Below are 15,229 nucleotides of genomic sequence, written 5' to 3'. Positions count from 1 at the left end.
TGAAATCTATCCAGAGCTTTTTGGAAACAAGAAAGTGGATGTATGATCTATGAACATACTGCACTGACTGTTGATGAAAATGCATTTAATCAAAATGAGGATGAAAATATGTCTCAACCTAATAAAGTAAAACCAACCATTTTAAAATGAAGTAAAACCAACCATTTTAAAATAAAGACTCTAAATTGTCTATTTCTGAAGATTCACACACACACACACACACACACACACACACACACACATACACACAGCTGACAGGTTGTTGTGGCCGAGTGGTTAAGGCGATGGACTAGAAATCCATTGGGGATTCCCCGCGCAGGTTCGAATCCTGCCAAAAACGAGTAATGTTTGAATGTGCAAGACGACTGCCTAATTTGCAGTTATTAATCATATCCAGTACTGTCTTTCAAAAGTAATCAGTTGGCTTCCCTTGTGGTACATTTTGTATTTTCTACCCAGCATGGTAATACCGATGGATGATTTTTAATTTTACCGCACCAGGACAACTTATATGAAATCACACATTTATTTCTAACATGAATGATTTGAAGATAGGATTTTTTTTTCGTTACGCCCGCCATTTTCAAAGCATGCAAGTTTCCGTAGTGTAGTGGTTATCACGTTCGCCTAACACGCGAAAGGTCCCCTGTTCGAAACTGGGCGGAAACATGTATTACTGCAATAATATTATTTGGACTTGGAAAACCCCTCTAATCCTCTTCTTGGTGCTCGGCACAGGAAGGTCGACCATCTCTTTCTCGCATTGGGTCTTATGCAGAAATGAATTTCGTTGCAGTTCCACAACTGATTAAAAGCCAGTCATTCCCCATTTACCTAATCTTTCAAATGTCCAACTTTACAGGAAAAAAAGAAGCATATTACAGAGATTTTTTACAGGATCTTTTCGTCATGCCCGCCTTTTTCAAAACATGTAGGTCACTAGCTCCACCACCAAACCCCAGCAGCATTAACACCAGACCCCACTAGCTCCACCACCAGACCCCAGGAGCTTCCAACACCAGACCACACTAGCTCCACCACCATACCCCAGCAGCATCACCACCAGACCCCAGGAGCTTCCACCACCAGACCCCAGGAGCTTCCACCACCAGACCCCAGGAGCTTCCACCACCAGACCCCAGGAGCTTCCACCAGACCCCAGCAGCATAACCACCAGACCCCACTAGCTCCACCACCAGACCCCAGCAGCATTACCACCAGACCCCATCCACCACCAGACCCTACTAGCTCCACCACCAGACCCCAGCAGCATTACCACCAGACCCCATCCACCACAAGACCCCACTAGCTCCACCACCAGACCACAGCAGCATCACCACCAGACCCCATCCACCACCAGACCCTACTAGCTCCACCACCAGACCCCAGGAGCTTCCAACACCAGACCCCACTAGCTCCACCACCAGACCCCAGCAGCATCAGCACCAGACCCCAGGAGCTTCCACCACCAGACCCCAGGAGCTTCCACCACCAGACCCCAGGAGCTTCCACCACCAGACCCCAGGAGCTTCCACCACCAGACCTCAGGAGCTTCCACCACCAGACCCCAGGAGCTTCCACCACCAGACCCCAGCAGCATCAGCACCAGACCCCAGCAGCATCACCACCAGAACCCAGGAGCTTCCACCACCACACCCCAGGAGCTTCCATCACCAGACCCCAGGAGCTTCCACCACCACACCCCTCTAGCTGCACCACCAGACCCCAGCAGCATCACCACCACACCTCAGGAGCTTCCACCACCAAACCCTAACAACAACTCAACAACCTCAAAAACCCGGCTCACCTGGAGCCACCCAAAGACCCGGCTCACCGTCCGAACCCGGGGACCCGCTTTTAAGCCCCCCACCGACCGGCCACTGGAGTGAAAGAGCCAGCCCTTGGGCCTGGAGGACCAGGGCCCTGGTACCATAAACACCCAGACGCTCCTAGCACCATGGACAGCACTCTGTCAGATGCTCAAGCGCATATTGTTTTTTACTCATGTTCTGGTTTCAGGACCACAATAAAAACACAATAAAAGCTGAACAGGGTTCCATGGTGTAATGGTTAGCACTCTGGACTTTGACCCCAGGAGCTTCCACCACCAGACACCACTAGCTCCACCACCAGACGACAGCAGCATCACCACCACACCTCAGGAGCTTCCACCACCAGACACCACTAGCTCCACCACCAGACCCCAGCAGCATCACCACCAGACCCCAGCAGCATCACCACCAGACCCCAGGAGCTTCCACCACCAGACCCCAGGAATATCCATCACCAGACCCAAGGAGCTTCCATCACCTGACCCCAGGAGCTTCCATCACCAGACCCCAGGAGCTTCCACCACCAGACCCCACTAGCTGCACCACCAGACCCCAGCAGCATCACCACCACACCTCAGGAGCTTCCACCACCAGACCCCAACAACAACTCAACAACCTCAACAACCCGGCTCACCTGGAGCCACCCAGAGACCCGGCTCACCGTCCGAACCAGGGGACCCGCTTTTAAGTCCCCTACCCCCCTCCCCCCCACTGTGTGGCGGAGTCACATCCTGGTTATACAGCAGAGTGGCGCAGCGGAAGCGTGCTGGGCCCATAACCCAGAGGTCGATGGATCGAAACCATCCTCTGCTACTTAAGAGATCCTCTCATACATGAGATGTGAGAGATTAACTGAAATCTATCCAGAGCTTTTTGGAAACAAGAAAGTGGATGTATGATCTATGAACATACTGCACTGACTGTTGATGAAAATGCATTTAATCAAAATGAGGATGAAAATATGTCTCAACCTAATAAAGTAAAACCAACCATTTTAAAATAAAGTAAAACCAACCATTTTAAAATAAAGACTCTAAATTGTCTATTTCTGAAGATTCACACACACACACACACACACACACACACACATACACACAGCTGACAGGTTGTTGTGGCCGAGTGGTTAAGGCGATGGACTAGAAATCCATTGGGGATTCCCCGCGCAGGTTCGAATCCTGCCAAAAACGAGTAATGTTTGAATGTGCAAGACGACTGCCTAATTTGCAGTTATTAATCATATCCAGTACTGTCTTTCAAAAGTAATCAGTTGGCTTCCCTTGTGGTACATTTTGTATTTTCTACCCAGCATGGTAATACCGATGGATGATTTTTAATTTTACCGCACCAGGACAACTTATATGAAATCACACATTTATTTCTAACATGAATGATTTGAAGATAGGATTTTTTTTTCGTTACACCCGCCATTTTCAAAGCATGCAAGTTTCCGTAGTGTAGTGGTTATCACGTTCGCCTAACACGCGAAAGGTCCCCTGTTCGAAACTGGGCGGAAACATGTATTACTGCAATAATATTATTTGGACTTGGAAAACCCCTCTAATCCTCTTCTTGGTGCTCGGCACAGGAAGGTCGACCATCTCTTTCTCGCATTGGGTCTTATGCAGAAATGAATTTCGTTGCAGTTCCACAACTGATTAAAAGCCAGTCATTCCTCATTTACCTAATCTTTCAAATGTCCAACTTTACAGGAAAAAAAGAAACATATTACAGAGATTTTTTACAGGATCTTTTCGTCATGCCCGCCTTTTTCAAAACATGTAAGTCACTAGCTCCACCACCAAACCCCAGCAGCATTAACACCAGACCCCACTAGCTCCACCACCAGACCCCAGGAGCTTCCAACACCAGACCCCACTAGCTCCACCACCATACCCCAGCAGCATCACCACCAGACCCCAGGAGCTTCCACCACCAGACCCCAGGAGCTTCCACCACCAGACCTCAGGAGCTTCCACCAGACCCCAGCAGCATCACCACCAGACCCCACTAGCTCCACCACCAGACCCCAGCAGCATTACCACCAGACCCCATCCACCACCAGACCCTACTAGCTCCACCACCAGACCCCAGCAGCATTACCACCAGACCCCATCCACCACAAGACCCCACTAGCTCCACCACCAGACCCCAGCAGCATCACCACCAGACCCCATCCACCACCAGACCCTACTAGCTCCACCACCAGACCCCAGGAGCTTCCAACACCAGACCCCACTAGCTCCACCACCGGACCCCAGCAGCATCAGCACCAGACCCCACTAGCTCCACCACCGGACCCCAGCAGCATCAGCAACAGACCCCAGGAGCTTCCACCACCAGACCCCAGGAGCTTCCACCACCAGACCCCAGGAGCTTCCACCACCAGACCCCAGGAGCTTCCACCACCAGACCTCAGGAGCTTCCACCACCAGACCCCAGGAGCTTCCACCACCAGACCCCAGCAGCATCAGCACCAGACCCCAGCAGCATCACCACCAGAACCCAGGAGCTTCCACCACCACACCCCAGGAGCTTCCATCACCAGACCCCAGGAGCTTCCACCACCAGACCCCTCTAGCTGCACCACCAGACCCCAGCAGCATCACCACCACACCTCAGGAGCTTCCACCACCAAACCCTAACAACAACTCAACAACCTCAAAAACCCGGCTCACCTGGAGCCACCCAAAGACCCGGCTCACCGTCCGAACCCAGGGACCCGCTTTTAAGCCCCCCACCGACCGGCCACTGGAGTGAAAGAGCCAGCCCTTGGGCCTGGAGGACCAGGGCCCTGGTACCATAAACACCCAGACGCTCCTAGCACCATGGACAGCACTCTGTCAGATGCTCAAGCGCATATTGTTTTTTACTCATGTTCTGGTTTCAGGACCACAATAAAAACACAATAAAAGCTGAACAGGGTTCCATGGTGTAATGGTTAGCACTCTGGACTTTGACCCCAGGAGCTTCCACCACCAGACACCACTAGCTCCACCACCAGACGACAGCAGCATCACCACCACACCGCAGGAGCTTCCACCACCAGACACCACTAGCTCCTCCACCAGACCCCAGCAGCATCACCACCAGACCCCAGGAGCTTCCACCACCAGACCCCAGGAATTTCCATCACCAGACCCAAGGAGCTTCCATCACCTGACCCCAGGAGCTTCCATCACCAGACCCCAGGAGCTTCCACCACCAGACCCCACTAGCTGCACCACCAGACCCCAGCAGCATCACCACCACACCTCAGGAGCTTCCACCACCAGACCCCAACAACAACTCAACAACCTCAACAACCTCAACAACCCGGCTCACCTGGAGCCACCCAGAGACCCCGGCTCACCGTCCGAACCAGGGGACCCGCTTTTAAGTCCCTACCCCCCTCCCCCCCACTGTGTGGCGGAGTCACATCCTGGTTATACAGCAGAGTGGCGCAGCGGAAGCGTGCTGGGCCCATAACCCAGAGGTCGATGGATCGAAACCATCCTCTGCTACTTAAGAGATCCTCTCATACATGAGATGTGAGAGATTAACTGAAATCTATCCAGAGCTTTTTGGAAACAAGAAAGTGGATGTATGATCTATGAACATACTGCACTGACTGTTGATGAAAATGCATTTAATCAAAATGAGGATGAAAATATGTCTCAACCTAATAAAGTAAAACCAACCATTTTAAAATAAAGTAAAACCAACCATTTTAAAATAAAGACTCTAAATTGTCTATTTCTGAAGATTCACACACACACACACACACACACACACACACACACACACACACACACACACACACACACACACACACACACACACACACACACACACACACACACACACACACACACACACACACACACACACACACACAGCTGACACGTTTTTGTGGCCGAGTGGTTAAGGCGATGGACTAGAAATCCATTGGGGATTCCCCGCGCAGGTTCGAATCCTGCCAACAACGAGTAATGTTTGAATGTGCAAGACGACTGCCTAATTTGCAGTTATTAATCATATCCAGTACTGTCTTTCAAAAGTAATCAGTTGGCTTCCCTTGTGGTACATTTTGTATTTTCTACCCAGCATGGTAATACCGATGGATGATTTTTAATTTTACCGCACCAGGACAACTTATATGAAATCACACATTTATTTCTAACATGAATGATTTGAAGATAGGATTTTTTTTTCGTTACGCCCGCCATTTTCAAAGCATGCAAGTTTCCGTAGTGTAGTGGTTATCACGTTCGCCTAACACGCGAAAGGTCCCCTGTTCGAAACTGGGCGGAAACATGTATTACTGCAATAATATTATTTGGACTTGGAAAACCCCTCTAATCCTCTTCTTGGTGCTCGGCACAGGAAGGTCGACCATCTCTTTCTCGCATTGGGTCTTATGCAGAAATGAATTTCGTTGCAGTTCCACAACTGATTAAAAGCCAGTCATTCCTCATTTACCTAATCTTTCAAATGTCCAACTTTACAGGAAAAAAAGAAACATATTACAGAGATTTTTTACAGGATCTTTTCGTCATGCCCGCCTTTTTCAAAACATGTAAGTCACTAGCTCCACCACCAAACCCCAGCAGCATTAACACCAGACCCCACTAGCTCCACCACCAGACCCCAGGAGCTTCCAACACCAGACCCCACTAGCTCCACCACCATACCCCAGCAGCATCACCACCAGACCCCAGGAGCTTCCACCACCAGACCCCAGGAGCTTCCACCACCAGACCTCAGGAGCTTCCACCACCAGACCCCAGGAGCTTCCACCAGACCCCAGCAGCATCACCACCAGACCCCACTAGCTCCACCACCAGACCAAAGCAGCATTACCACCAGACCCCATCCACCACCAGACCCTACTAGCTCCACCACCAGGCCCCAGCAGCATTACCACCAGACCCCATCCACCACAAGACCCCACTAGCTCCACCACCAGACCCCAGCAGCATCACCACCAGACCCCATCCACCACCAGACCCTACTAGCTCCACCACCAGACCCCAGGAGCTTCCAACACAAGACCCCACTAGCTCCACCACCGGACCCCAGCAGCATCAGCACCAGACCCCAGGAGCTTCCACCACCAGACCCCAGGAGCTTCCACCACCAGACCCCAGGAGCTTCCACCACCAGACCCCAGGAGCTTCCACCACCAGACCTCAGGAGCTTCCACCACCAGACCCCAGGAGCTTCCACCACCAGACCCCAGCAGCATCAGCACCAGACCCCAGCAGCATCACCACCAGAACCCAGGAGCTTCCACCACCACACCCCAGGAGCTTCCATCACCAGACCCCAGGAGCTTCCACCACCACACCTCAGGAGCTTCCACCACCAAACCCTAACAACAACTCAACAACCTCAAAAACCCGGCTCACCTGGAGCCACCCAAAGACCCGGCTCACCGTCCGAACCCGGGGACCCGCTTTTAAGCCCCCCACCGACCGGCCACTGGAGTGAAAGAGCCAGCCCTTGGGCCTGGAGGACCAGGGCCCTGGTACCATAAACACCCAGACGCTCCTAGCACCATGGACAGCACTCTGTCAGATGCTCAAGCGCATATTGTTTTTTACTCATGTTCTGGTTTCAGGACCACAATAAAAACACAATAAAAGCTGAACAGGGTTCCATGGTGTAATGGTTAGCACTCTGGACTTTGACCCCAGGAGCTTCCACCACCAGACACCACTAGCTCCACCACCAGACGACAGCAGCATCACCACCACACCTCAGGAGCTTCCACCACCAGACACCACTAGCTCCACCACCAGACCCCAGCAGCATCACCACCAGACCCCAGCAGCATCACCACCAGACCCCAGGAGCTTCCACCACCAGACCCCAGGAATTTCCATCACCAGACCCAAGGAGCTTCCATCACCTGACCCCAGGAGCTTCCATCACGAGACCCCAGGAGCTTCCACCACCAGACCCCACTAGCTGCACCACCAGACCCCAGCAGCATCACCACCAGAACCCAGGAGCTTCCACCACCACACCCCAGGAGCTTCCATCACCAGACCCCAGGAGCTTCCACCACCAGACCCCTCTAGCTGCACCACCAGACCCCAGCAGCATCACCACCACACCTCAGGAGCTTCCACCACCAAACCCTAACAACAACTCAACAACCTCAAAAACCCGGCTCACCTGGAGCCACCCAAAGACCCGGCTCACCGTCCGAACCCGGGGACCCGCTTTTAAGCCCCCCACCGACCGGCCACTGGAGTGAAAGAGCCAGCCCTTGGGCCTGGAGGACCAGGGCCCTGGTACCATAAACACCCAGACACTCCTAGCACCATGGACAGCACTCTGTCAGATGCTCAAGCGCATATTGTTTTTTACTCATGTTCTGGTTTCAGGACCACAATAAAAACACAATAAAAGCTGAACAGGGTTCCATGGTGTAATGGTTAGCACTCTGGACTTTGACCCCAGGAGCTTCCACCACCAGACACCACTAGCTCCACCACCAGACGACAGCAGCATCACTACCACACCTCAGGAGCTTCCACCACCAGACACCACTAGCTCCACCACCAGACCCCAGCAGCATCACCACCAGACCCCAGCAGCATCACCACCAGACCCCAGGAGCTTCCACCACCAGACCCCAGGAATTTCCATCACCAGACCCAAGGAGCTTCCATCACCTGACCCCAGGAGCTTCCATCACCAGACCCCAGGAGCTTCCACCACCAGACCCCACTAGCTGCACCACCAGACCCCAGCAGCATCACCACCACACCTCAGGAGCTTCCACCACCAGACCCCAACAACAACTCAACAACCTCAACAACCTCAACAACCCGGCTCACCTGGAGCCACCCAGAGACCCGGCTCACCGTCCGAACCAGGGGACCCGCTTTTAAGTCCCTACCCCCCTCCCCCCCACTGTGTGGCGGAGTCACATCCTGGTTATACAGCAGAGTGGCGCAGCGGAAGCGTGCTGGGCCCATAACCCAGAGGTCGATGGATCGAAACCATCCTCTGCTACTTAAGAGATCCTCTCATACATGAGATGTGAGAGATTAACTGAAATCTATCCAGAGCTTTTTGGAAACAAGAAAGTGGATGTATGATCTATGAACATACTGCACTGACTGTTGATGAAAATGCATTTAATCAAAATGAGGATGAAAATATGTCTCAACCTAATAAAGTAAAACCAACCATTTTAAAATAAAGTAAAACCAACCATTTTAAAATAAAGACTCTAAATTGTCTATTTCTGAAGATTCACACACACACACACACACACACACACACACACACACACACACACACACACACACACACACACACACACACACACACACACACACACACACACACACACACACACACACACACACACACACACACACACACACACACACACACACACACAGCTGACACGTTTTTGTGGCCGAGTGGTTAAGGCGATGGACTAGAAATCCATTGGGGATTCCCCGCGCAGGTTCGAATCCTGCCAACAACGAGTAATGTTTGAATGTGCAAGACGACTGCCTAATTTGCAGTTATTAATCATATCCAGTACTGTCTTTCAAAAGTAATCAGTTGGCTTCCCTTGTGGTACATTTTGTATTTTCTACCCAGCATGGTAATACCGATGGATGATTTTTAATTTTACCGCACCAGGACAACTTATATGAAATCACACATTTATTTCTAACATGAATGATTTGAAGATAGGATTTTTTTTTCGTTACGCCCGCCATTTTCAAAGCATGCAAGTTTCCGTAGTGTAGTGGTTATCACGTTCGCCTAACACGCGAAAGGTCCCCTGTTCGAAACTGGGCGGAAACATGTATTACTGCAATAATATTATTTGGACTTGGAAAACCCCTCTAATCCTCTTCTTGGTGCTCGGCACAGGAAGGTCGACCATCTCTTTCTCGCATTGGGTCTTATGCAGAAATGAATTTCGTTGCAGTTCCACAACTGATTAAAAGCCAGTCATTCCTCATTTACCTAATCTTTCAAATGTCCAACTTTACAGGAAAAAAAGAAACATATTACAGAGATTTTTTACAGGATCTTTTCGTCATGCCCGCCTTTTTCAAAACATGTAAGTCACTAGCTCCACCACCAAACCCCAGCAGCATTAACACCAGACCCCACTAGCTCCACCACCAGACCCCAGGAGCTTCCAACACCAGACCCCACTAGCTCCACCACCATACCCCAGCAGCATCACCACCAGACCCCAGGAGCTTCCACCACCAGACCCCAGGAGCTTCCACCACCAGACCTCAGGAGCTTCCACCACCAGACCCCAGGAGCTTCCACCAGACCCCAGCAGCATCACCACCAGACCCCACTAGCTCCACCACCAGACCAAAGCAGCATTACCACCAGACCCCATCCACCACCAGACCCTACTAGCTCCACCACCAGGCCCCAGCAGCATTACCACCAGACCCCATCCACCACAAGACCCCACTAGCTCCACCACCAGACCCCAGCAGCATCACCACCAGACCCCATCCACCACCAGACCCTACTAGCTCCACCACCAGACCCCAGGAGCTTCCAACACAAGACCCCACTAGCTCCACCACCGGACCCCAGCAGCATCAGCACCAGACCCCAGGAGCTTCCACCACCAGACCCCAGGAGCTTCCACCACCAGACCCCAGGAGCTTCCACCACCAGACCCCAGGAGCTTCCACCACCAGACCTCAGGAGCTTCCACCACCAGACCCCAGGAGCTTCCACCACCAGACCCCAGCAGCATCAGCACCAGACCCCAGCAGCATCACCACCAGAACCCAGGAGCTTCCACCACCACACCCCAGGAGCTTCCATCACCAGACCCCAGGAGCTTCCACCACCACACCTCAGGAGCTTCCACCACCAAACCCTAACAACAACTCAACAACCTCAAAAACCCGGCTCACCTGGAGCCACCCAAAGACCCGGCTCACCGTCCGAACCCGGGGACCCGCTTTTAAGCCCCCCACCGACCGGCCACTGGAGTGAAAGAGCCAGCCCTTGGGCCTGGAGGACCAGGGCCCTGGTACCATAAACACCCAGACGCTCCTAGCACCATGGACAGCACTCTGTCAGATGCTCAAGCGCATATTGTTTTTTACTCATGTTCTGGTTTCAGGACCACAATAAAAACACAATAAAAGCTGAACAGGGTTCCATGGTGTAATGGTTAGCACTCTGGACTTTGACCCCAGGAGCTTCCACCACCAGACACCACTAGCTCCACCACCAGACGACAGCAGCATCACCACCACACCTCAGGAGCTTCCACCACCAGACACCACTAGCTCCACCACCAGACCCCAGCAGCATCACCACCAGACCCCAGCAGCATCACCACCAGACCCCAGGAGCTTCCACCACCAGACCCCAGGAATTTCCATCACCAGACCCAAGGAGCTTCCATCACCTGACCCCAGGAGCTTCCATCACGAGACCCCAGGAGCTTCCACCACCAGACCCCACTAGCTGCACCACCAGACCCCAGCAGCATCACCACCAGAACCCAGGAGCTTCCACCACCACACCCCAGGAGCTTCCATCACCAGACCCCAGGAGCTTCCACCACCAGACCCCTCTAGCTGCACCACCAGACCCCAGCAGCATCACCACCACACCTCAGGAGCTTCCACCACCAAACCCTAACAACAACTCAACAACCTCAAAAACCCGGCTCACCTGGAGCCACCCAAAGACCCGGCTCACCGTCCGAACCCGGGGACCCGCTTTTAAGCCCCCCACCGACCGGCCACTGGAGTGAAAGAGCCAGCCCTTGGGCCTGGAGGACCAGGGCCCTGGTACCATAAACACCCAGACACTCCTAGCACCATGGACAGCACTCTGTCAGATGCTCAAGCGCATATTGTTTTTTACTCATGTTCTGGTTTCAGGACCACAATAAAAACACAATAAAAGCTGAACAGGGTTCCATGGTGTAATGGTTAGCACTCTGGACTTTGACCCCAGGAGCTTCCACCACCAGACACCACTAGCTCCACCACCAGACGACAGCAGCATCACTACCACACCTCAGGAGCTTCCACCACCAGACACCACTAGCTCCACCACCAGACCCCAGCAGCATCACCACCAGACCCCAGCAGCATCACCACCAGACCCCAGGAGCTTCCACCACCAGACCCCAGGAATTTCCATCACCAGACCCAAGGAGCTTCCATCACCTGACCCCAGGAGCTTCCATCACCAGACCCCAGGAGCTTCCACCACCAGACCCCACTAGCTGCACCACCAGACCCCAGCAGCATCACCACCACACCTCAGGAGCTTCCACCACCAGACCCCAACAACAACTCAACAACCTCAACAACCTCAACAACCCGGCTCACCTGGAGCCACCCAGAGACCCGGCTCACCGTCCGAACCAGGGGACCCGCTTTTAAGTCCCTACCCCCCTCCCCCCCACTGTGTGGCGGAGTCACATCCTGGTTATACAGCAGAGTGGCGCAGCGGAAGCGTGCTGGGCCCATAACCCAGAGGTCGATGGATCGAAACCATCCTCTGCTACTTAAGAGATCCTCTCATACATGAGATGTGAGAGATTAACTGAAATCTATCCAGAGCTTTTTGGAAACAAGAAAGTGGATGTATGATCTATGAACATACTGCACTGACTGTTGATGAAAATGCATTTAATCAAAATGAGGATGAAAATATGTCTCAACCTAATAAAGTAAAACCAACCATTTTAAAATAAAGTAAAACCAACCATTTTAAAATAAAGACTCTAAATTGTCTATTTCTGAAGATTCACACACACACACACACACACACACACACACACACACACACACACACACACACACACACACACACACACACACACACACACACACACACACACACACACACACACACACACACACACACATACACACAGCTGACACGTTTTTGTGGCCGAGTGGTTAAGGCGATGGACTAGAAATCCATTGGGGATTCCCCGCGCAGGTTCGAATCCTGCCAACAACGAGTAATGTTTGAATGTGCAAGACGACTGCCTAATTTGCAGTTATTAATCATATCCAGTACTGTCTTTCAAAAGTAATCAGTTGGCTTCCCTTGTGGTACATTTTGTATTTTCTACCCAGCATGGTAATACCGATGGATGATTTTTAATTTTACCGCACCAGGACAACTTATATGAAATCACACATTTATTTCTAACATGAATGATTTGAAGATAGGATTTTTTTTTCGTTACGCCCGCCATTTTCAAAGCATGCAAGTTTCCGTAGTGTAGTGGTTATCACGTTCGCCTAACACGCGAAAGGTCCCCTGTTCGAAACTGGGCGGAAACATGTATTACTGCAATAATATTATTTGGACTTGGAAAACCCCTCTAATCCTCTTCTTGGTGCTCGGCACAGGAAGGTCGACCATCTCTTTCTCGCATTGGGTCTTATGCAGAAATGAATTTCGTTGCAGTTCCACAACTGATTAAAAGCCAGTCATTCCTCATTTACCTAATCTTTCAAATGTCCAACTTTACAGGAAAAAAAGAAACATATTACAGAGATTTTTTACAGGATCTTTTCGTCATGCCCGCCTTTTTCAAAACATGTAAGTCACTAGCTCCACCACCAAACCCCAGCAGCATTAACACCAGACCCCACTAGCTCCACCACCAGACCCCAGGAGCTTCCAACACCAGACCCCACTAGCTCCACCACCATACCCCAGCAGCATCACCACCAGACCCCAGGAGCTTCCACCACCAGACCCCAGGAGCTTCCACCACCAGACCTCAGGAGCTTCCACCACCAGACCCCAGGAGCTTCCACCAGACCCCAGCAGCATCACCACCAGACCCCACTAGCTCCACCACCAGACCAAAGCAGCATTACCACCAGACCCCATCCACCACCAGACCCTACTAGCTCCACCACCAGGCCCCAGCAGCATTACCACCAGACCCCATCCACCACAAGACCCCACTAGCTCCACCACCAGACCCCAGCAGCATCACCACCAGACCCCATCCACCACCAGACCCTACTAGCTCCACCACCAGACCCCAGGAGCTTCCAACACCAGACCCCACTAGCTCCACCACCGGACCCCAGCAGCATCAGCACCAGACCCCAGGAGCTTCCACCACCAGACCCCAGGAGCTTCCACCACCAGACCCCAGGAGCTTCCACCACCAGACCCCAGGAGCTTCCACCACCAGACCTCAGGAGCTTCCACCACCAGACCCCAGGAGCTTCCACCACCAGACCCCAGCAGCATCAGCACCAGACCCCAGCAGCATCACCACCAGAACCCAGGAGCTTCCACCACCACACCCCAGGAGCTTCCATCACCAGACCCCAGGAGCTTCCACCACCACACCTCAGGAGCTTCCACCACCAAACCCTAACAACAACTCAACAACCTCAAAAACCCGGCTCACCTGGAGCCACCCAAAGACCCGGCTCACCGTCCGAACCCGGGGACCCGCTTTTAAGCCCCCCACCAACCGGCCACTGGAGTGAAAGAGCCAGCCCTTGGGCCTGGAGGACCAGGGCCCTGGTACCATAAACACCCAGACGCTCCTAGCACCATGGACAGCACTCTGTCAGATGCTCAAGCGCATATTGTTTTTTACTCATGTTCTGGTTTCAGGACCACAATAAAAACACAATAAAAGCTGAACAGGGTTCCATGGTGTAATGGTTAGCACTCTGGACTTTGACCCCAGGAGCTTCCACCACCAGACACCACTAGCTCCACCACCAGACGACAGCAGCATCACCACCACACCTCAGGAGCTTCCACCACCAGACACCACTAGCTCCACCACCAGACCCCAGCAGCATCACCACCAGACCCCAGCAGCATCACCACCAGACCCCAGGAGCTTCCACCACCAGACCCCAGGAATTTCCATCACCAGACCCAAGGAGCTTCCATCACCTGACCCCAGGAGCTTCCATCACGAGACCCCAGGAGCTTCCACCACCAGACCCCACTAGCTGCACCACCAGACCCCAGCAGCATCACCACCAGAACCCAGGAGCTTCCACCACCACACCCCAGGAGCTTCCATCACCAGACCCCAGGAGCTTCCACCACCAGACCCCTCTAGCTGCACCACCAGACCCCAGCAGCATCACCACCACACCTCAGGAGCTTCCACCACCAAACCCTAACAACAACTCAACAACCTCAAAAACCCGGCTCACCTGGAGCCACCCAAAGACCCGGCTCACCGTCCGAACCCGGGGACCCGCTTTTAAGCCCCCCACCGACCGGCCACTGGAGTGAAAGAGCCAGCCCTTGGGCCTGGAGGACCAGGGCCCTGGTACCATAAACACCCAGACACTCCTAGCACCATGGACAGCACTCTGTCAGATGCTCAAGCGCATATTGTTTTTTACTCATGTTCTGGTTTC

General features: G+C 52.7%; 5 non-coding genes across 5 annotated transcripts; all 5 read left to right on the top strand.

The window, feature by feature from the left end:
• Positions 1 to 596: 596 nt before the first annotated feature.
• trnav-aac (transfer RNA valine (anticodon AAC)) lies at positions 597 to 669 on the top strand. Its single transcript has one exon. It is a non-coding gene; the product is annotated as a tRNA-Val (tRNA).
• A 2,606-nt stretch (positions 670 to 3,275) lies between these two features.
• On the top strand, positions 3,276 to 3,348 carry trnav-aac (transfer RNA valine (anticodon AAC)). The gene has a single exon. It is a non-coding gene; the product is annotated as a tRNA-Val (tRNA).
• A 2,704-nt stretch (positions 3,349 to 6,052) lies between these two features.
• On the top strand, positions 6,053 to 6,125 carry trnav-aac (transfer RNA valine (anticodon AAC)). The gene has a single exon. It is a non-coding gene; the product is annotated as a tRNA-Val (tRNA).
• A 3,452-nt stretch (positions 6,126 to 9,577) lies between these two features.
• Positions 9,578 to 9,650, top strand: trnav-aac (transfer RNA valine (anticodon AAC)). The gene has a single exon. It is a non-coding gene; the product is annotated as a tRNA-Val (tRNA).
• A 3,430-nt stretch (positions 9,651 to 13,080) lies between these two features.
• trnav-aac (transfer RNA valine (anticodon AAC)) lies at positions 13,081 to 13,153 on the top strand. Its single transcript has one exon. It is a non-coding gene; the product is annotated as a tRNA-Val (tRNA).
• The last annotated feature ends 2,076 nt before the right edge of the window (positions 13,154 to 15,229 follow it).

This window comes from Cololabis saira, unplaced genomic scaffold, assembly GCF_033807715.1.
Source record: "Cololabis saira isolate AMF1-May2022 unplaced genomic scaffold, fColSai1.1 scf035, whole genome shotgun sequence".
Classification (NCBI taxonomy): Eukaryota; Metazoa; Chordata; class Actinopteri; order Beloniformes; family Belonidae; genus Cololabis; species Cololabis saira.
This window is presented reverse-complemented; position numbering and strand designations above follow the sequence as displayed.